This window comes from Melopsittacus undulatus, chromosome 6 (assembly GCF_012275295.1).
Source record: "Melopsittacus undulatus isolate bMelUnd1 chromosome 6, bMelUnd1.mat.Z, whole genome shotgun sequence".
Lineage (NCBI taxonomy): Eukaryota > Metazoa > Chordata > Aves > Psittaciformes > Psittaculidae > Melopsittacus > Melopsittacus undulatus.
Genome location: NC_047532.1, coordinates 32,608,119 through 32,629,382, shown reverse-complemented (window position 1 = coordinate 32,629,382; position 21,264 = coordinate 32,608,119). Strand labels below are relative to the sequence as shown.

General features: G+C 38.5%; 1 long non-coding RNA gene across 2 annotated transcripts in view; it reads right to left on the bottom strand.

Moving 5' to 3' along the window:
• Positions 1 to 1,053: 1,053 nt before the first annotated feature.
• Positions 1,054 to 21,264, bottom strand: part of LOC115946201 (uncharacterized) — a 79,005-nt gene continuing 58,794 nt past the window's right edge. For both annotated transcript variants that reach the window (XR_004080306.2, XR_004080307.2), the window contains 2 exons: positions 15,056 to 15,207; positions 1,054 to 1,821 (listed from right to left, as the gene is read on the bottom strand). This is a non-coding gene — a long non-coding RNA (uncharacterized lncRNA). The remainder of the gene's footprint in view (positions 1,822 to 15,055; positions 15,208 to 21,264) is intronic.

Sequence of the window (21,264 nt, the reverse complement as noted above, 5' to 3'; positions counted from 1 at the left end):
AGTCAAATCACCTCTCATTTCTATATTAAACAGAACAGCTAGATAGAAAGGACCACTCTCCCATCATTTTGCTAGGGCTCTTTCAGCAGTACTAGAATAGGATGCAAGCTTGAAAGTGGCTTACTTTGAAAACTTAATGAGAAACAGTTATTTTACCATACTTTATGAAATGACATGGCATTTTTCTACTACTCCTTCCTGAAGGACCTGGGGAAAAGGAAGAAAGCACTGGTGCCTGGCTCTGCCACTTCAAAACCCAGGAGGAGAAATAGGGGGGGCACTGTATGAGTAGCACTACTTTGCACAGAAAAGCCCAGATTATCAGTGTATTTTTCATTATGCATTTCTTCAGTTTTCTGAAAATTAGACTATGAATCCAGCTAAGTACTTCTTGGTTTTCAGTCTGTATTTGTGATGCGCGGATAGACTCCACAACTAGTTAAAGTTGTAAAGTAGGTATGCTTTTATTCAGCGCTGAGGTGCATGGGGATAGCTCCTCCAAAGCATGCACGCTTCAGGGTTGTTGTCCCTTTACATTTATCCTCTTAAGGTATACATAGACATGAGGTTGCTCAATCCGCCTATACATATTTATTATCTATCCCCGCTTCGTATTATAATGAGCCAGAAGGTCCTTTGCACTTGCGCAGTGCCCCTTCTGATCATGGGCAGGGGTCTCAGGATGAAGTAAATGAGTCTTCCTCCTGTGGGTAGGGGTCTTCAAGATGAAGTAAATGAGTCTTCCTCTTCTTAACCTTTACACCTTTTAATCTTCAGGCATGGACTTAGGGTTAGTTGGGGCCCAGTCTGCTTCTCCTGCCACTTATCAGTAGGAATAAACATCTGTGTTTTTGTCATGGTCTTAAGACTTGATCGCCCAGTCTGCTTCTCCCCGGCTTATCAGCAGGACCTTTCATCTGCTTTTGTCAGTAGAATTAGCATCTGTTTCTTCTCCAGCAGTAATCAATGCCTTGGCAAGGTGGCAATGGCAGGTACTTAGGACATACAAGACTTTTGTTTAAGCAAAGGAATTCCTTTAACTCCCTTGTACAATTTCTCTGTATTACCCCTCTGTACATTGGTTACCCGTGTATCATTTGCAATGTGCGATGCATGAAATAAGTGCGAAATAAAATTAAAAAAATAATGCATATACGCTAGACAGGTATACCTTCTACTTTCAAATAAACACACAGTTCTCAGAATTCTGTGTAATGAATAAAAACTTAGAAATCTACTTTTATGTGCTTGTATATGCTACAATTTATAAATATGCTGTACAGATAGAAAATATTCTCAGAGAGACTACAACCATCCTGGAAAAAAGTACAGATAGATTATAGGTTCTCTTACTTTATTTTAAAAGCTGTGGTGGTGTTGTCATACTGATCTAACATTTCAGAAATTCAATTAGAATATGCCTTTTGTATTGTTCCCAGATTTGGTAAACCTTCTCCTTTGAAATACTGCCTGATGCAAATGGAATTTTTTTAGGAATACTTACACATACCTGAACACAATTTAAAATAAAGCATCCTATCAGCAGTGCTACCCAGGCAGTAGTCTTAATTCCAGTAGCATCCTGTGGTCCTTTGCTGAGCATATGCAAAACACTTCAGATTCAAACCTGATTTACAAGATCTGGATCATTCCTATCTCAGGTGTATTGATGTGTGATTTGATAATCTTCCTTCAGGTTGATCTCTGTTGCTCCTCTGTTGCCTTGTGTGCACCTAAGTAATCTGTCTGGTAGCCAACTTCTGATTAAAAGGTCTCTGGGAGTTCTAGTGTCTTCGCACAAGGTGCAGAGCCCTGGTGCTCCTGCAAGCAGTAAATCACAACTGATAATCTCAAACAGCTGCACCCCAGAACAATTAGCAGTTTGTAAACTTGAAACACTGCTCTAAAGCTAAAGGTTTATGCTAAAGCCAGTGTGAAAGATTTTACCACAGACTAGCAAGCTTTACTGAAGGTAAAAATCACAGTGATAAATTCCTCAGGATGCTGTTCTAATCAAAGGAATTTACATAAGAGTGTCCTACCTGTGAACATCACTCAAATATGGAATTATTTAATCAAAAGGAAATTTAAGTGCTTGAAAGGAAATAGAGGTTTTATTATCTGCAGATAATTTTCCAGCTGAAGTGTTCTCGTTCACTGTCTTGGGGGAAGTAAAGTATGATTCATGAACATATTCTGCTGTCAATTCCACCACAGATGCAAGTTACCTGCTGAAATCTCAGGAAAAAAAATTATTTTAGTCTTGTCTAACTCCAACATCTTCTGTCACTGTAAAACACGAATTATCCAAGCAAAATCAATCAAAATCTAAACTAAAATTAGAGATCAAAATTTCCATGCCACAGGCTCATTTTCCTCCTGTTAAAGGTGATGGAAATTCTTTGAAGTCCAGCAGTAAGATGTTGAAAATTAGGCCCTGCAGAAATGGTGAGTCAAAGAGTTAAGAAAATATGTAGGCTTTATTTAATGTTGCAACATCAGCAGCACAGGGTGAAGAATCAGCTGAGTGTATTCTATTACAACAACAACAAGGAAAGTCTGGTTAAAAAAGGAGAAATAATAAAGGCATTGTTATAAGATTTAACAGGGAATTATTTTATATGTCATTTTGGCAGAGAAGTTGATGGAAGGGTTTGTTTGTTTGTTTGTTTGTTTTTAATTGTAAATTCAGCTTTGTTGCCTGGCTATTGCTTCAGAGTGGAAAAGTCCATTATGTTCCTGTTGCTCAGGACTCAAAAAAGGACAACGTATGATCTTCTGCTCAACATCTCTAATTACAGTGGTTAACAGGAGAGTAAAAAGAAATTGCTTCAAATTTTCCACATCCTGGAGTAGAAAAATAATTAATAGAATACCTGTCTGCAAGGCCTCAGTTTATTGAATAATATTGACTCAAAGCCAAATGCAACAAAGATGTCAATAGTGAGGTTAAACCAGATTCACACTGACACGAAAATAGCTCAGATATGTAACATCGTGGCTACTATTCAATTCTGTAAGGAAAGGAAGGGAGAAACAGAGGAAAGACCTTCAGCACAAGGCTCCAGAATCTACTTGATATGCCTGTCAGAGAAACACATCTCAGCCTTACCTGAAACCATCTCTGAGAGAGTATGGGAGTAACTGGGAATCTAGCCAAGAGACAATATTGGAATAACTCTTCTCTGACTATTAGTGATAATTCATTTAATATCACCAAGTTAGACGCATTTCAGCATCCTGCACTGCAACTGAAACCATAATATTTTCACTTGTTCTAGCTTTATCTGCAAAACTCCATTTGCTTTGATAGTTGCACAAGTTAAATCAAATGATCCACCTAGCACAGTACAATTCACAATTACGTTTTGCTGGTTCTGACAAACCCTGTTATTCTGCTTCCCCAGAGTCTTGAACCCAACTTAAAAAAAGGACTAATTTCCAGTGGATATCTAGGAGCAAACTGGGAAAGAACTTAAATTGTTTGGGGTTTTTTTCTTACAAATAAAGAATGCTTTCAGAAGATTTTTAGGGACTTATTGATTCAAACTATCTCCCAAAATATCAGAGGTCTTCACAAATTTTAAGTAAGCTCCACACTTTGAAATTTGCTGATTCTTGATTGGGAAGTGCAGCATTCAAGTGGCTGCAGTCCCACTGAGCAGCATTTCATGTCAGGGATAGTCAGCATGAAGAACATTCAAAAATACAGTGCTACTCCTGCTCACCAAAGATAAAAAAAAATATTCCTTATGGTTAAATAATACAGAGTACTGCATATTTATTTAATCTTAGGCTTTACTTTATCTTATTAACACTGAAATTGTCATGTACTCCATATTTTATTTCTATATGTATTATATTCCTGCCATATCTTTGTCAGCATAATTTTTATGAAAAGTCTTTCATTGTTTGCTGACATACTTGATTTAAGTTTGACTTTGAATCTTAAATGGTCATATAATTATTGGCCTCCTTTTATAGTCCATTATGTTAAACCAAAGCTGCAGAAACAGAATTATTTCAGTCTCAGGGTGATTCAAAGGCATTAAATATTTAATAAGTTTTTCCTTTTAGCTGCTGAGTGTCTCTTGAATAACCATTAACAAAAAAAAAAAAAACCAAAAAAACCCCAAACCCCACGACAACAAAACCAATGCACCATCTAACAGATGCGACTGCAGAAAAAAATCGTTGGCATATGCAAACATTGGGTTATTTCACACTCAGTTGCTATCCTCTTTTGGCAGCAATGAAGTGACAAAATAAGGTAAGAAATGAAGCACCTGAACTCTGGTATCATAGTACGGATGTTATATCCAGTGAACTATGCAGATCAGGTCAAGTGTACCATGTCTTTGATGTCCCTAGAGAGAACGCCTGGCATATCTTCAGCTGTAAGGGCAGAGGTGCTCATATGTAGCAGTATGACCTACATTTAAGGTGCACATGCCCTTTACATTTTCAGTAAACTACTAACCTGTAATTAACATTTCAAATGCAAAATATAATGCAGAAGGGTTATGCTGTTCAACCTCCTCTGTCAAAAGTAATCACCATTTCTCATTCTCAACCAAGGCAACATGCATAAAACATATTTCTTTATCCATAGTACCCTCAGATTTCTGCCACCTTGCTACGCCTAGCATCACATTGACAAACTGGAACTCCTCTGACAACACAACGGTAAACAAACATGTCAGAAAAAAATCTCTGTATGAACACAAAGGCCTAAACTCTGGCTCTGGCACATAGAAAGGGAAAAGTACAGGTCTAAACCATAAAAAAATTTATAAAGAGCATGCATGGACAAAGCTGAATGCTTCAGACCACTAGGATCACTGTACGTATTTCACCTGCAGCACTCTAAAGTCAGACACCCAACAGACAATTTAACACATTAAATGTGTTAAAGTACTTTCTTCTGTCTTAAAGCTGACAAAGGTGCTTCACCTGCTTCATGGGCTAGCTGCTCAGCTTCTTTGACTTCTGGCAGATCCAGAAGACAGGAAAATCTGAGATATGTCAAATTAGTCAGGAAACAGCCTGTTTGCATCTTCTTGTATCAGAGTGCTTGATCTATTTGAGCAGAATTCTGCTTATGCTGATGTTAATGAAAAATGGTTACCTGACTGCCTATGGAAGTGTAAAGAACTAATATGACATCCAGATTAGGGTTGCTGTCTGCTTTTCACACATCCCCTTCCCACTCTGTCTTGGTTGCTGTGAGTGTTCACAGTGACTCAGGCTTTTTCTTTGGATGTATAGGAAATGGTGGTTACTTCCAGTTCATCAGACCTGATAGCCTGTGACTAGTCTCCGTATTAACCCAGATAGGAAGGTAACAGGTGTGAGAACACAAGCTGAAAACTTCTGATGTATTCCTTTTTACTTACATGCTATAACAGTAGAGTCAAAGTCATTGAAAATCCTTAAATCCCTCAAAAAGCATTTAATGAGTTGTTACAAGAAGCCAAAGGTAAAGACAGATTGAAAGCAGTTACTAGTGCTAGAAACATAATAAGTAGTAAATAAAAATGTCTATTTTTATGTATTGAAAAATTTTTGTAATAAATTTTACAGCAATACTAGAGCTAAATGTTCATATATGAAATGTGTCAAAGTGGGGTTGTTAATCATTCAGCTGTTCATATTTATATAGCACTCTGTGAAGACCATAGGAAGGCTGGAGAAATGATGCACTTTAAAGATAGCACAGAAAAAAAATGATAACCATGAAGTTTAACAAATGTTTGGCAGCTAAGCAAAGAGGAAAAACAGATGAGTGAAAACAGACCTAGTTCAAACGCTACCCTGAGGATCTGTTCTATTTTGGTATGTTTCTGTGACAAATCACAAGTGAGCAATGCTCCAAACAAAAACAGGACACTGGGTCAGATCCTGGTTTTAGTAAGGAACACTGACTGCAGCCCCAAAAGTAAAACGCTGAGATAAAATACTCTGTGCTTCCCAACTCTTAGCTACCTTAGGCTCCCCAAATACAAATGATACCCTAATGCAACAGTCCTAAGAACACTCAGTTGCCATGGTGTAGGCAGACAAGTACCTGTTAAACCCTCTCCACCCCAGACACAGCTGCACTATGCCATTAGAGAGCTTAATCCACCACTTCATAACCACTTTATGAACACAGAACTATATGGAGGGGTTTCTATCAGAGGTCCTGCTACTGGGAAGAGAAGTTATTAATGTCACAGATTCAAGAAAACCATTGCCATCAGATTGGGAAGACTATCTCAAGTGTTAGACTCTTAATGCTTAAAGCACTTTAATAAGGGATGAATAACATGCTACTTTAGTACAAACATATTTCAGAAAGTTGTACAAGAAAGCTGAGCAGAACCTGATACTCTGTTACTGAAGTAACTACGGAATGTGTAAGTTTCTGGGTATTTACTAAATGGAATATTCAGCAGAATTTTGCTTATTATAAAGATTTTGCTTGATTATAAAGATTTCACAAATGCAAATAGGAACAGAATTGAACAGTCCTTATCCCTTTGACAAGCAGCACACAATTTATGCAATATAAAAATAGCTGGAATAAAACCAAGAGTTAATATAGTTGTGAAGCTAAAGATCCAAATTCTGAAGAAAACTTACTTAACCTTGTCATTAGCAAGAACATGCATAATTAGACACTGGCTGAAGAAAGCGTCTGTCCTCTCATCTGCCTGAACTCATTATACACATAAATAAATATGTATATCCTGTTACCATGTAAATATCAATTCAAGAGTCAACCCCACCCCAAGAAAAAACCTAAAGCACAGAGAGTGTTTATTTGAAATGCAAATTTGAAACATCTTAAATAAAAATGCTGTAATTTTTGTCATTTATCCATTTTTACTTGAAAAATGTTCAGGTAAATAGCAAAGATCTTCTCTTAGCTAACAACAGAAAAGATGGTTACAATTTTCTGTCCTTCAAACTCAAAACAGGTTCCTGAACTCAAATCAGACCTTCTATATGATCACCCTAACAACATACTTAGACATTAAGATCTGCTGAATTAACTTTATGTCTGAAAAACAGAAATGCCTGCTCCAGCTCAGAAATGTATCATAGCAGAATAGAATCATACAATAGTTAGGGTTGGAAAGGACCTTAAGATCATCCAGTTCTAACCCCCCTGCCATGGGCAGGGACACCTCACACTAAACCATATCACCCAAGGCTTCATCCATTTTGGCCTTGAACACTGCCAGGGATGGAGCATTCACAACCTCCCTGGGCAACCCATTCCAGTACCTCACCACCCTAACAGCAAAGGATTTCTTCCTTATATCCAATCTAAACCTCCCCTGTTTAAGTTTTAACCCGTTACCCCTTGTCCTACCACTGCAGTCCCTAATCAAGAGTCCCTCCTCAGCATCCTTATAGGCCTTCTTCAGATACTTGAAGGCTGCTATGAGTTCTCCACATAGCCTTCGCTTCTCCAGGTAGAACAGCCCCAGCTTTCTCAGCCTGTCTTTGTAAGGAGGTGCTCCAGCCCCTGATCATCCTCGTGGCCCTACCCTGGACTTGCTCCAACCGTTCCATGTCCTTTTTCTGTGTTGAGGACACCAGAACTGCACCTTGAAGTTATCTTCAAGATACCTGCACAAACCATGTTGTGAGCTTGAGTCACACTGGATATTAAGTCAAGTGGTTTTTGAAACATGTCCTCTCCCAGCTTACAAAAAAAAAAACAAAAACAAAAGAAAAAAGATGGAGCTATGGAGCTGTTGTGCAGTTTTCTGTTTGATTGTAAGGAGATAAACAAGTTAGGAAGCTGCTTGCCAGACTCCACTAGAAAACTTGTTCATCAGGTTTTCTGCCTGTCAGCCTGGTTTCAAGTCTCATAAGTGCCAGAAAACACATTAGCTCTGTCTAATTTTTTAAAATTACAAAGTACTGTAAAGCTTCTAAAACAATAAAGGTCAGCTTTCTTAACACCTGAAGAGTCCTAAATGCTTGTAAAGAAGCAGTCATCTTGCCAAGAAGGAACTAGAGTCATAACATACAAGTGGATGAACCGTAAACTTCAAGATAAAAAATAACCACAATTTCACATTCTGAATATGGTTATCTAGTTTGCAAGTGGGTACACCGGATGTATTCTAAAAAAAATAGATCTGGATGTTAAAGAAGCCAAAAAAAACTGAAACCTGTCGAACAGGACAAACAAGCAAGTAAATGCAAGTGATTAATAGCTACTGCAGAATTGCTCACAGGAAAATTTCTCCACACTTTCAACTCTGCTATTCAGTTGCCAGCTCTCTCCTTTTGCAGTAACTGACCACTGTAAAGAATAGTTTGCTTTATTTTCATTTAAGAGCCATTAGAAGTGTGAGAAGAATAAGGCACATAGAGAGCAATAACATAATATTGTTTTTCCATATACTTTGGCCTTGGTGCCAGATATTTGGAACCCCCACAAACAAGGCTGGGATCAGCATGTTGCATGAAAAAGAGGCTCATAGGTTGCTAAACTTTATCTGGCCAGGAGACACAAATTTAATAGTTTTCAGTTCTGAAGCAATTTGCTGCACCATCTAAATCACCGCATGTACACAAGAGTAAAAGAAAAGCTGTATCAAAATCGAACATTGATCAGCTATCACATGCATATACAAAATTCATTATGCAAATTGTAAGCACAGTATATGCTCCAGGAAACCAGGCAGGCATAAAATTGAAACATGGGAAAAAACTTATTCTACTTCTATGGTCTATTCAGATGCATAAAATAAAGTTTTACTGAAACTAGGTCAGAAAGCTCAGAATCTTGCAGGATCAAGTGCAGGAAATACAAAATGAGGACTAAAAAGAGACTGGTGGAGGAATGGGTTTCTGCCTTTGTGTAGCACTCTTAACATTTTTTCCACTATATCCAGTGTCTAGATACTGGCATTTTTAATGTATAGGCATTTTCCAGTTTTTAATTTAAAAATTTCTCCCTTTTTTCTTGAAGGACAAAAAGAGAATTTCATAACATTGTCCAGGCATGGATGGATGGTGGTGGGAAAGAAGAAGCTCAGTTAGAGCTGAGACACAGTCATCAGGAGCAAAATGAGGAGCTTCTATAGCTATATTGGTAGGAAAAGCTTGACCTCAGACCTCATCCTGCTTTGAGCTGGAGACTAGACAGGGGTTCCTTCCAACCCAAATTATCCTATGTGGCTAATACTACTTTTAATAGTAAGTAGTGCATTAAGTTATATTACCTATAATACTATTTAGTAGATTAGTAAGTTTTATTAACTTACATTACTTTGAACTAAATAGGAAAAAAACCCACAAGATATAGTAATAGAGTAAAAAAAGAGTACGTGATTCAGAAATAACTTGTGTGGGAATATGTAAAACAAGTCCAAATTTTGCTTTTCATAAATTTTCTCTAGTATTTGTTTAAACTTCGTAACTACAAGCTTTGTAGTCATTTGTATTCCAGGAATGCCCTAATGACTGAATTAATCAAATATTCTTTTGCCATTTTTACATGTTGTCCTGGGTTAAGCAGTAGCAGTCATTTTTCCTTCTTGGTAGCTGGTGCAGTGCTGTGTTTTTTTACTTTCAGCCTGGGAACAGCGCTGATAACACCAATGTTTTTAGTTGTTTCCCGGTAATGTTTACTCTGACCAAGGACTTTCTGAGTTTCATGCTCTGCCAGGGAGGAGGGGAAGCCAGGAGGAAGCAGAGACAGAACACCTGACCCAAACTAGCCAAAGAGGTATTCCATACCACAGCACATCATGCCCACTATATAAAACAGGAGGGAGTTACCCAGAAGGCCTAGATCAGTGCTCGTGTTGGGCTGGGTATTGGTTGCGGGTGGTGAGCAGTTGTATTCTCTTCCCTTGTTATTTCCCTTATCATTATTATTATTTGTGGTAGCAGTAGTGGTTTGTGTTATACCTTAGTTACTAGACTGTTCTTATCTCAACCTGTGGGAGCTACATTCTTTCAATTTTCCTCCTCATCCCTCTGGGAGCAGGGGGAGGAAGAAGGGAAGGAGTGAGCAAGTGGCTGAGTGGTTCTGATTTAAAGCTGGACTTAAACAGCAAGTTCTTTTTGGTGCCCAATGTGGGGCACGAAGGGTTGAGATAACAACAGATCTGACCAGTGTGTCTCATTGTTTTGGACTAATAGTCACTTGTCACAATGCTGATTTATTGTCTCTCAAAGTTGTTGCTGTTCATCTTAGAGTTTCAACATGTAGTACCTTACTTACACGTGGTATTTGCTGTGTTAGTGTTTATTGACTGGGGGCCTTGGCCTAAGGTTCTAGTTTCATTGTACTTTATGGTAATGACTTGTAATACAATAGACTCATTGGTCATGAAACTGGGCATATAATGGAAATTTTTAGCAATTACACATCTTTCTTTTTTCTTTCCTCAGGATTCAACCTATGGAGAAGATATACCCTCACACTCTCTGCTCCCCCACCAGGCTATTTACAGTGGGAGTAGATTCTGGAGAACTTAAAGATCCTGAATATCCTTTCAATGCCCTTGGAAGCACCCTGCTCCTATTGCTGGGAATCGGCTTGTTGCTGCATATGTTCTCTATGTTTTGCTTATGGTGTGACCACCCTAAGAGCTCCAGATCTTGTCTGATCATGGAAACCTAAGCAGGGTCTGGCTCAGATCTTGTCTAGGGTTAGACAACAATATAGGAAGACCAAGAGATTTTCCCTGAGGCTAGACAGTCATGAGTGGAAGGATGTGTGGGACATTATGGGCAAGTATCTAGCCCAGTGGGCCCCTCCAGTGCTTTGGAAGTGTCAGAGATGGAAGGCAGCTCTATGGAGTCCCAGATGACAAGCTGCAGAAACTGCTGAAGGAGAGGGTGAATCAAGTCAATTTGCTGAGGCGAAAGCCATCCAGCTGGCCTTGGACATTGCTGAACAAGAAAAGTGGCCAGTACTTTATCTCTATAGTGACGCCTGGAGGGTGGCAAATGCCCTGTGGGGTGGTTGCAGCAATGGAAGCAGAGCAACCAACAATGCAGAGGTAAACTCATCTGGGCTGCTGCACTGTGGTAAGATACAGCTGCCTGGGTGCAGAAGCTGGTGGTGAAGGTACACCATGTAGATGCCCATATACCCAAGAGTCGGGCCACTGAGGAACATCAGAAAAACCAACAGGTGGATAAATCTAACCTAATCCAGTGTCTGAAAGCCACACTAATGTGTGTTACACTGTCAAACAGAAGTTCCATTTTGTTCTTTCTGGAGCACCTCACCGGAATTTTTCTTAAGATCTAAGAATCCTTCTCTTTAAATTGAGCTTAATTTAAAATTCGTTCTTGGTTTACGTATAAATCATATGCATTTATTTCTATGAAAGAAAGAAACAAGATTTCAGTGGTCCTAAATGCAGGAATGCAGGAGGCTTGCTGCCTCCTTAGGTAAAAAGTTGTAGAAAACCCAAAGCTAGTAATCAGTGTTCAATATTCTCATGAGAACAGGTCCTAGAAGATAAAGAGGTGACAAAGTTTTTTACCAGAAAATCAGGTGTTAACATTCTAGATGTGTTCCTTCTTTTTTTTTTTTTTTCCCTAAGAGCTAAGTACTGAGCTTTTTTATTTATTAAAACTGAAGCACTGGAGTCTAATTTCTCTGGAATGCACTAGAGACACTTCAAATATGGATTTCTTCAGTTAAGCAGTACCAGAGTACTCTAACTCACTTCATGCAAATTACTTTTTATAAAAAGTTCACACATAGTTGGCTTTCTTTTTTTACACAGAGAACTTGAGGAAATAGCTACAGATCTCTCAAACTCATGATTAGCTGCACAAAAAACAGATGTGCATGTTACACATGAATTATAGCAAAATAGTTCTGCATATAAATTAAAAAAATCCAATTATTATCATGAAGCATAAATTTTATTTTCTCAAGACTGTTATTTTGAGTAGAAAGCGGAAGTTTTTCCTCAGAAGTTTTAATTTGGATCCCACTGAAGTCACTAGCTGGTTTTCTATTGAAGGTGGTACACTGTATTAGGCAGAATACAAATTAAATAGTTTGTAGTAGTTCACAGGAAGGAGAAATCAACATCTGTGGCTGACCTGAGCTGCAGCAGTCTTCTCATTTGAACTGCAGGTTACAGATAAAAATGTAAAGAGTTTAAAAAATAAATGCATGAATAACATGCATCCATGTACTCCCACAGCACAGTACATGGAACTGTAACCCACAACTCTGAAGCACTAACTGATAAATGTTCATTTTCAGTATCTGGCATTCCCCTGACAACATATCTGTTTTGCTTCCTGTCAAATGGGAAAATGAAAAAGCCTATGGCCTACTCGTCATAAATAAATCATTTGTCTTCACTCTTGATCCGTTCCTCTAAATGCCAGTAGATACACTCCAGACCTCATCAGACTCTGCTCAGTTTGCCAGTGTCTACCTAACTGTCAAAAGCTATACAACAATGCCTCACTTTTGGCTTTAAACAATGAATGCCAGTGAAAGCATTAATGATTCTATTGTACAAGGTTAAAAAATAGCTTCCTGACAACACAGATATGCCCTGAAATATAGTTGCATCTACTGCTTAGTGCTGGCAGCCCACTTAGACTACACAAATTCCACCCTCTGGTCAGAAGTTAAAAAAGAAAAACAAACAAACAAACCCCTCCAAAACTAATGGCACTAGTGTTTGGGTTGTTCTGCAGAAAACTTATATTGGTTTTTCAATGTTACTACCTTCCTTGCTGCCTTGGACTGTTGAGTCTACAATATGTAGAGACTCACTTCAGAATGAAAACCTAACTTGCTAGTATGTTGTCAAATGGGGAGTTATAAAAAGGTAGCCAACACCTTACTCAAATAAATGTCCTTGGCAAGTTTTGAGCTGACATGATACTGGCATTCTGGAAGCTGCATACTACAAAAAAAAACCCAGCAGTTAAGCATTAAAAGAGCACCTTTGTTCTACTAAAATCTTAAATTATTATTTTATCAATAGCAGAAAAGAGCTAAGAAGGCCACCGGCATTTGAAAGAAATCTTGGTGTAAACTCCTTGTGAGTTTAAACATGCTTGGCAAAGGCACAGCTACTGGAAGCTATCAAAAACGTAGAGAGAAAACAGGTAAGTCTAACAACAGATCCACTCAAGCAATGAAGTCAAAAGACAAGATAAAAAACAGTCTCTTGCATCTGTGTTTGGAGGTAGATCAATTGCTGAACTTTTTTCTTCCTCATCTTGCTCAGGGCAAAACCAAAAAAGTAGGGATATTATAGGACTTCCTTTATTCAAACTCAGATATTTGAGTCTAAATGTGACTTGCACTGCAGCTGACCATTACCTCACAATGCAAAAAGTACTAGCAGTTTCATTGTATTAACAAAGAAGAGAAAGAGTGCGAACTCAAATAAGTTAGATCTCATGTCAGAATTCGGTATTCCCATGCATCTCAAAGTATACAAGCGTAGCCTTCTTTACACAACCTTTAAGAAAAATCACGTGTTGTCCAGACAAAGGATAATTGCTTGTAAATGTCCCTAGCTACAGATTTGTCCTTGTTTGCACAAGTTGATGATGAATGACTGACAGATGAACATTGATCTGAGTTGAACCAGAAATTGCCTGAACCAAGAGCAATATGAAATAATCCTACCAGATGGGAACTCTAATCACTGTGTTTCTGACACTGATAAAATAAACAGTGTACAAGCAGATAGACACCTTATTTAAACAGACATTAATGCATTTTTAGGGGAAAATGTGTGTTTTCTGGCAGCTGTATTCACTCTGCAAGTGAATGATAAATTGCTTGTGCTAACTTTTAAACACATTGAATTAGGAAACTGAACTAAATAGAAGAGCTGTAATCTGCCTGCCATAGCTTCCCAAACATCGTTTTATTTCATTTAAAAATAAAATATTGGAAGGAACATGGCAATATGTACACAGATTTCTTACTGCTGGAACTGCTTGTATTCTGCAGCCTCCTCTGTGCTAACAACAGCCTCTTAAGCAGCAAAATACTCAGAAAGCAGGTAGGAAACAAGGGTTTGAAATACACATACTATTTTTAAAAATTTCAGCTAGATGTATAAAGATAGAAAACCCCAGACTCTGAAGTAAGGCAGACACACACAAACCAGATAAGCTTTAAAATCTCTTGATCCAGTTGGAAGAAAACTGTAACCACATGATAATGGCCACGCAAAAGTTGGAGGAGCTAGAACTAATACAATTTCAGCACTCTAGTCTGAGTGCTTAAAAATATTTAATTACCATTCACAAGAGATGAGATTTCAGCCTCTTGCTATGGCTTACTGAGGTTCTTCAGACGATTCTGCATCACTTAAACATGGTAACTCATTAGTGACTGCACAGTAAGACAGTGAACACTTCATAGCAAGATTGTGTTAAATCTATATGTGTCATACAAACAACAATCCATAAATCATCATTAATAGTTACACTTGCAGGAGAGTTATGGAAATTTATGCAATTGACAAAAACTGAACAAAACAAAGACTGAATGTCTGGAGAACAGTGCAGCAAGTTCAGCCATGGCAGCAGACTGAACAGCAGAGACACAAATCTCAGTTTAATCCTAAACTTTCACATGTTCATATGCTATGCACTATCCAACCAGTAGAATTGCAGTTATTAGTTTTCTGGTTTTCCACCCTTTATTTTTGATCTCAGCATAGATCCAGCTTGTCAGGTATTAGGGTTGTAAGCCTTAATTATTTATGAACAGAAATAAATTTAGTTTCACAGTATAGAATTTCACACTTATTTGATTCTAATCCCAGCAAAATAAAACAATGATTTTTATCTGGACAAGAACACTGAAGTGTGATCCTAGGGAGTCAGTTATGGAGATTATTCTAATAATTTATCCAAAGCCTTTAACTAACTGACCAACTAACTACATGTAGCTTCTGGACTGGTCACCAGACTAGACCTGGAAAACCTGTATTCAATCCACAACATGTTCATCTGGTGAGTACTTTTCCTAAGCCAAGTGAGAAGCACTGTTTCACTAACAGGTACTGTTCTTAATTTGTCTTACCTCCAGGATCCTGCTTCGTTTTGTTCTGAGTTTTGTAGGCAGCATAGAATTGAGAACCTCTCCAGAAGCAGGTGTTCACCACTTGAAGAATACACCAAGCAGCTGCTCTTTCCTGTTCCTCAGTGAAGGCTCTTACAGTTTCTCAGGACAGCCTAAGAAAACAGTCATTACTGGGAATCAGGACAGAAACCGTAGATTCAGAAAAGCAGTTGTGTGTGGTTTGAGCAGTAGCAGTCATTTTTCTCCTTCTTGGTAGCTGGTGCAGTGCTGTGTTTTGACTTTCGGGCTGAGAACAGTTGCTGATAGCACGTACATTTTGAGTTACTGCTCAAATGTTTGGTTTTGTCCAAGGCCTTTTCTGAGCTCATGCTCTGCCAGGGAGGAGGGGAAGCTGGGAGGAGGGAGAGATAGGGCGCCTGGCCTGGGCTAGCCAAAGAGGTATTCCATACCACAGCACGTCATGCTCGGAAAGGTAACTGGAAGTTGGCTGGAAGGGGGGAAGTTAGCTCTCTTCCAGGTTGGGCTCGTTTCAGTGGGTGGTATCGTATTCTCTCTCCTTGTTTATTTCTTCTATCATTGTTTTTGTTAGTGGTAGCAGTAGTGATTTGTGTTATACCTTAATTGCTGGATTGGATTTTATCTCAACCCATGGGAGTTATATTCCTCCGGTTCTCCTCCCCATCCCTCCGGGAGTGGGGAGATAGGGGGGAAAAGGGGTGTGTGGTACTGCGGGAGACTGAGGTGGGTTTTTAAACCACTACAAATTGGAAAAAGACAATTTTTAAAAAATAATTAAAAAATACAGATTAACAAAATTTCACAGGGAATATCATCAAGAAAATTAACTTGGATAAAATTAGCTCAGGTATATTGATTCTTACCACTATTTTTTCCTTGGCTTCTATTTTTATTCCTCTCTTGCTAGCCCTTCACATTTCTGTTTCAAATTATCATGAGTTCTCTTTGTTTGTATATACAAAATATATTCCAAAAATTAGAAAGAAACATATGCAATACACCTTCCTTCCCAAATTATTGCTATCTCAAATATGCACCTAATAAGATGCTCTTAATCAAGAGGTTGCTACATCACATCTACCTCCAAAGGTGATAAATATGCAGTGCTTCAACAGAAAACACAATCATCTTGAGACAGAAATTGTGGATAAGAGAAGGGTAAGCAAGATATTTAGTTATCCATTAATCTAGGCTGAGAATATAGACTAGCAGGAAATTTACCATTCCCTTATTACACATTCCAGTTACAGCTACATTTTATAAATGTAACTGTTAGCAGGTGGTTCTATTCCTGGCCGTGAAAGACTAGGGGTGATAACTGTAACCAGAACAGAAACACTGATGTGTTTCACATCTTGACAGAAAATGTTGGAATTCATAATAGAAAAGGTGAGATTAGTTTGACTAATGCACTCTGATACTGTGTCTACCTTGAGTGGGTTGCATGCAGTGTCCATGAAAGATGAGCATGAGGAGGAAATAATGAATTAACGTTTCTTACGTTTTATACAGCTTTGTGGCCACTATACTAGACATTCAGGTGGGATGAAATGCACTACTTATTAAACAAGAGAGATACAACTTAGTAATAAATCTGCAGAGCAGAGGTTTAAAGTTTTATGGAAAGAAAAAAGAGTTATAGTTAGATAAGACTACTAGTAGACAAAGACAGAAGATCTATTTTCAAAGGGAAAAGATAAAGATCTCAAATAGCTATCAACATTTACACAGGGAGAAGAGCTAGATTTCCAGTTGTCTCTCATTCCCAAACTGTCTTTAACAGTAATTTCAAATCCCACTGAAAGAATGAAGTTCTCCTGCCTCACTGTCTTTACAGCTGCAACATATCTTAATAAAGACAGAGATTTGGTGTCGTGTGTTCTAAACCCATGTTTTAGTTTTCTCTGTCATAACAGTTTCCATTTCCATAGCCGAAGTTTAGACTTCTGTTTCACTGTATTAAGTTGCATTTCATTTTTCTTCAATTTGTTTAGTATCAAAGGCAAACCTGGAGGAAGAAGACAAATCAAGGCTCCATTTGTTTGTGCAACAGCAGGCATGCCAGCTAGGGTTAGTACACAGGCAGTTTCTCAAGAGTATGCAGCCTACCATGGACATTCCTGGTTTGGGGACTGTGTCCTGTCAAGTTTCCATGGTCACTTTCAAGGCTGATATTGACAGACTGCAATTCATATAAATGAATTTCCAGGAAGGGGGAGGTGACAGAAAGAGAAGTCACAACTGTAAGAAGCCCTCAAACCCCAATCTCAGCTCAACTCATCAGAAGTGTCAGTATGGGTGGAATAGGCAAGTGCCTTTTCCAAGCTCAGAGCTCCAGGAGCTCGTATCTTTGCCACCATTGTTACATTGATGTGGGAGGCAAATTGCAACCTGCCTAAGCTGCTTTCCTGCTGCTCATTGGCAAGTCTCTGGAGAAAATGGAGTAATCCTAAAAGAATTAGAAACAAGCTGCTACATGCATGATAATGTATTAATCAAGAGTAAAGGGAAACTTTGCTAGTTTATAAGTTACTAAAAGCGGTTCTTATGTTCAAGGCCTGAAACTTTAATCAAATTAATGATAAAATTTATTTAAGGGTCCCTGCACTTGAAATGATGGGAAATTTTTACCCAAATGATCTGTGCACAAGACTATTGAAGCTTTCTTTTTGTATTCCCATAATTCCCATCCCACCAGCCACTGTTACTCTAGTGGAAAAAGAACCTGATGCTGTGCTACAGCTCTGTGAAGCAGCTCATAGAGCACAAAACCAAGCAAAATATAGAAAACAGACTAAAAGTATTCACAGAGCAGCAAGTTATTTTTCTAGTGAATTTCCACAGCTTATTTCATGTCAGCAATGAAATAATGATGACTGTGATTGCCATTGCAACACACACCTGGTCACTCAGCACATAATTCCAATTTTTGACAGACCTGACTTCAGCAGCTATAGCCAAAGATGAAAAGTCCAGCCCTACATGTTTAGGACATAGCAAGAGACTGCTCTTCACACTTAAATGAACAAAAGCAGGCAGCCTGTTCAGATGTTCCTAATGCTTTAACAGGGAAATGTATTTTTCCGGACCTTGGGCTCCTTTTATTGCCAGAGAGTAAAGAAGACTGAAAGGGATATGAGTTATGTTTGAAGGTAGGCTTGTAGGGGAGGGACAGAGAACACCAGCCAAAAAACAACAGGACAACATATTCTGATATAATGTAGAATATTCCACCTACATGGCCCAGAAATCCTCAGTTTCAGATTTCTTAATACTGACCAACAGTTCCTAAGGTAGAGAAATATATGTGCTTAAGTGTTAAGAGACCTGTTGCAGGTACAAGAAAGGGTTATTTTTGACACTGTTCAGAACACAGTAGTTCCTTAAGAGAGCCGGCAGAGGGATTATTATACAAATGCAGGAGGCTTTGTCCCCAAGAGGTTGCATCATTTGATGGCTGCCTAGTAGTCTGTGTGAAATGACCACATGGCGCCAAACTGCTTTCTGGAAGAAAAGCCCCTGCATCAAATCACCAATCTCAGCCGTTTCCCCACCCCCACCCCCCCCCCCACCCCCCCCACACACACTGCTAGTCTCCCTTGAGTTTCATCATTACTACAGTTATAATTAACCCAGAAAGCTGATTAGAACATTGTTATTCCTTGCTACACAGTTGACTACTGTAGTATAGAGGGGATCCTGTTATTTCCCATGTTTACTAAAATGCTTAAATAAACTGTAGCCAGCTCAGGTGACAGCTGTGTGTTTGACTGGGTTAAAATTACAATGTCAACTTAGATAATAGATAACACATTGGTGAAGATAGGCCTAAATTCTGGGATTTATGGGTATGGGTCATTTAGAAGGCCAACATATGTAGGGAAAAAAGATAAATGGCAAACACAAAGATAGATGTACTTATTCCATGCTTTGTCAAAGAATGCTTCTGCAGTCTCACCCCTGCCCAGTGGCACCTAAAGTTTTTATGAAGGGTAAAGATGGGTAATTTTTCAAAATTACATAAAAAAATAAATTATTTCCGTTAATTACTGTCATTTCAATGATTGTATGTGAAGAACTGACTATATAACAGTAGGTTCTAAGGAAAATGTTGATATAATTTACATTTCTATATAACCAGAGTTACAATCCTATGAAAGTGCTGCAAATAGTAGTATATGCAGTGCAGCTCTGTTCAGGCAACAGCTCTGCCAGACAGAGTAATCTTAATCTAGACACAAAATGATTTAATACAATACTAATTTTGATTTGTCTATACAAACAAAAGAATGACTATGTTCTGGACACTTTAGTTATCACTGAACACAAAGAATGTCTGTAAAACACAAAGACAGCATTTTCTAGCCAGAGAAAAAAAAAAAAAAAAAAAAAGTGTAATTTTTTTCTTTTTCTTCTCAAATGATATGGGATCCTGACAAACAGCTCCAGACTCTTCTGAAGCTGTCCAGAGAGGTAAGCAGCCCCATATGTTTTATCTATACATCTAAGTTTTTGTTTGATCTCACATCACAAAATAGAGCACTACTTACATTTCCTAAAATGAAAAGAGTAGTGTGGCAGTATTTACATAGTCCTACTTTAACCTAAGGATTTTAACAGCCATATGTTTTCTATATACTCAATGAATAGAGACACCAGATCTTCTTGAGTACAGTTAAGATTCATATTATGCTTTCTTGGAGGAGTGTCTGCCATCAGCAGCAGAAGAGAGCAGGGAAACTAGATTCCCTCTCCTAAAATTAACCTATGTAAAATCCTTCCTCTCCTTCACTGTACCACCCCCTTTGAATTTACCTTACATATGTGTTTATTTCCAGCTTACAGAAAAGAAAGGTTGGTTAGTTTTTCTCAGTAACACTTAACTGATGGGTGTGGGTGTTTGCTCATGTCAGCTTTCTGAAATAATTACTTCAGAAAAGTGCAAAACCAACATATTTATTCAGGCTAATCAGCTGCAGAAGGTATTAGCATATAGTCAGCCATGGTGGGGGGCTTAAAGAGACGTACCCCACCAGGAAACTTTGCTAGGCTAGTGTGAAGAACTGGCATCACAATAAAGTGAAATTATTCTCTTTCTGGCTGTGCTTCTTTCCCACCTCTGAGCAAACACTCAAGTATATTCCAGACCAAAATTATTTCCTTTTTTTTTTTCCCTATGTCAGAAAAGAGGACAAGCAAAAGTCAAAGAACTGAAGTTCTGAAAGCTAAAATACATTCAACACTTTAAACCGCAAAGAAAATTGTATAAAATTATGCCTATTAAATTCAGGGAGCAGCAAATATACAACCTAACATACCAGTAAGTACTTATTTACACTTGAGAACTTCTATACTCTCTTGGAATAAAAGCATTTCTGTGTTAGTTCAACCTGACATGTTAATTTTCACTCAAATTATCTGGTACATTGCAGTGAATGGGTAAATACATTTTGCTGTAAGCTAATAGCCATGTCAGGCATTTCCAGAAGAACAAGGCTATTCACAGATGTGACATGAAATACTTCTTTTTAACATGTAATAGAGTGTGCTACCAGTATATTCTTCTACATGTTCTAGAATTATTTTCCTAGAGTAAAAGCTGCATACAATCCAATTTCAAATCTAGATGTAAATAGATAAATAATCACCTCTACCATACTCCTGTTTTTCTGACACATTAGGATCACATAAATGAGCAACCCTACTATCGCTTACCAGTATGGTTATGGAAGTCACAGTGTTCTGGTTTGAGCAGTAGCAGTCATTTTTCTCCTTCTTGGTAGCTGGTGCAGTGCTGTGTTTCGACTTTCGGGCTGAGAACGTTTGCTGATAGCAAGTATGTTTTGAGTTACTGCTCGGGTGTTTGGTTTGTTCAAGGCCTTTTTCTGAGCTCATGCTCTACCAGGGAGGAGGGGAGGCCGGATGGAAAGAGAGACAGGACACCTGACCCAGGCTAGCCAAAGAGGTATTCCATACCATAGCACGTCATACCCAGGATGTAACCGGGAGAGACTCGGAACAGCTGGAGCTCTGGGGGGATGGAGGAGGTATCAGTCGGTGCTTGGTCAGGCAGGGTGGGGTGAGTTATGGGTCGGTGGCTGGTGAGATGTTGTATTCTCTTCACTTGTTATTGGCTTTATCATCATTATTTGCAGTAGTAATGGCAGTAGTGATTTGTGTTGTGCCTTAGC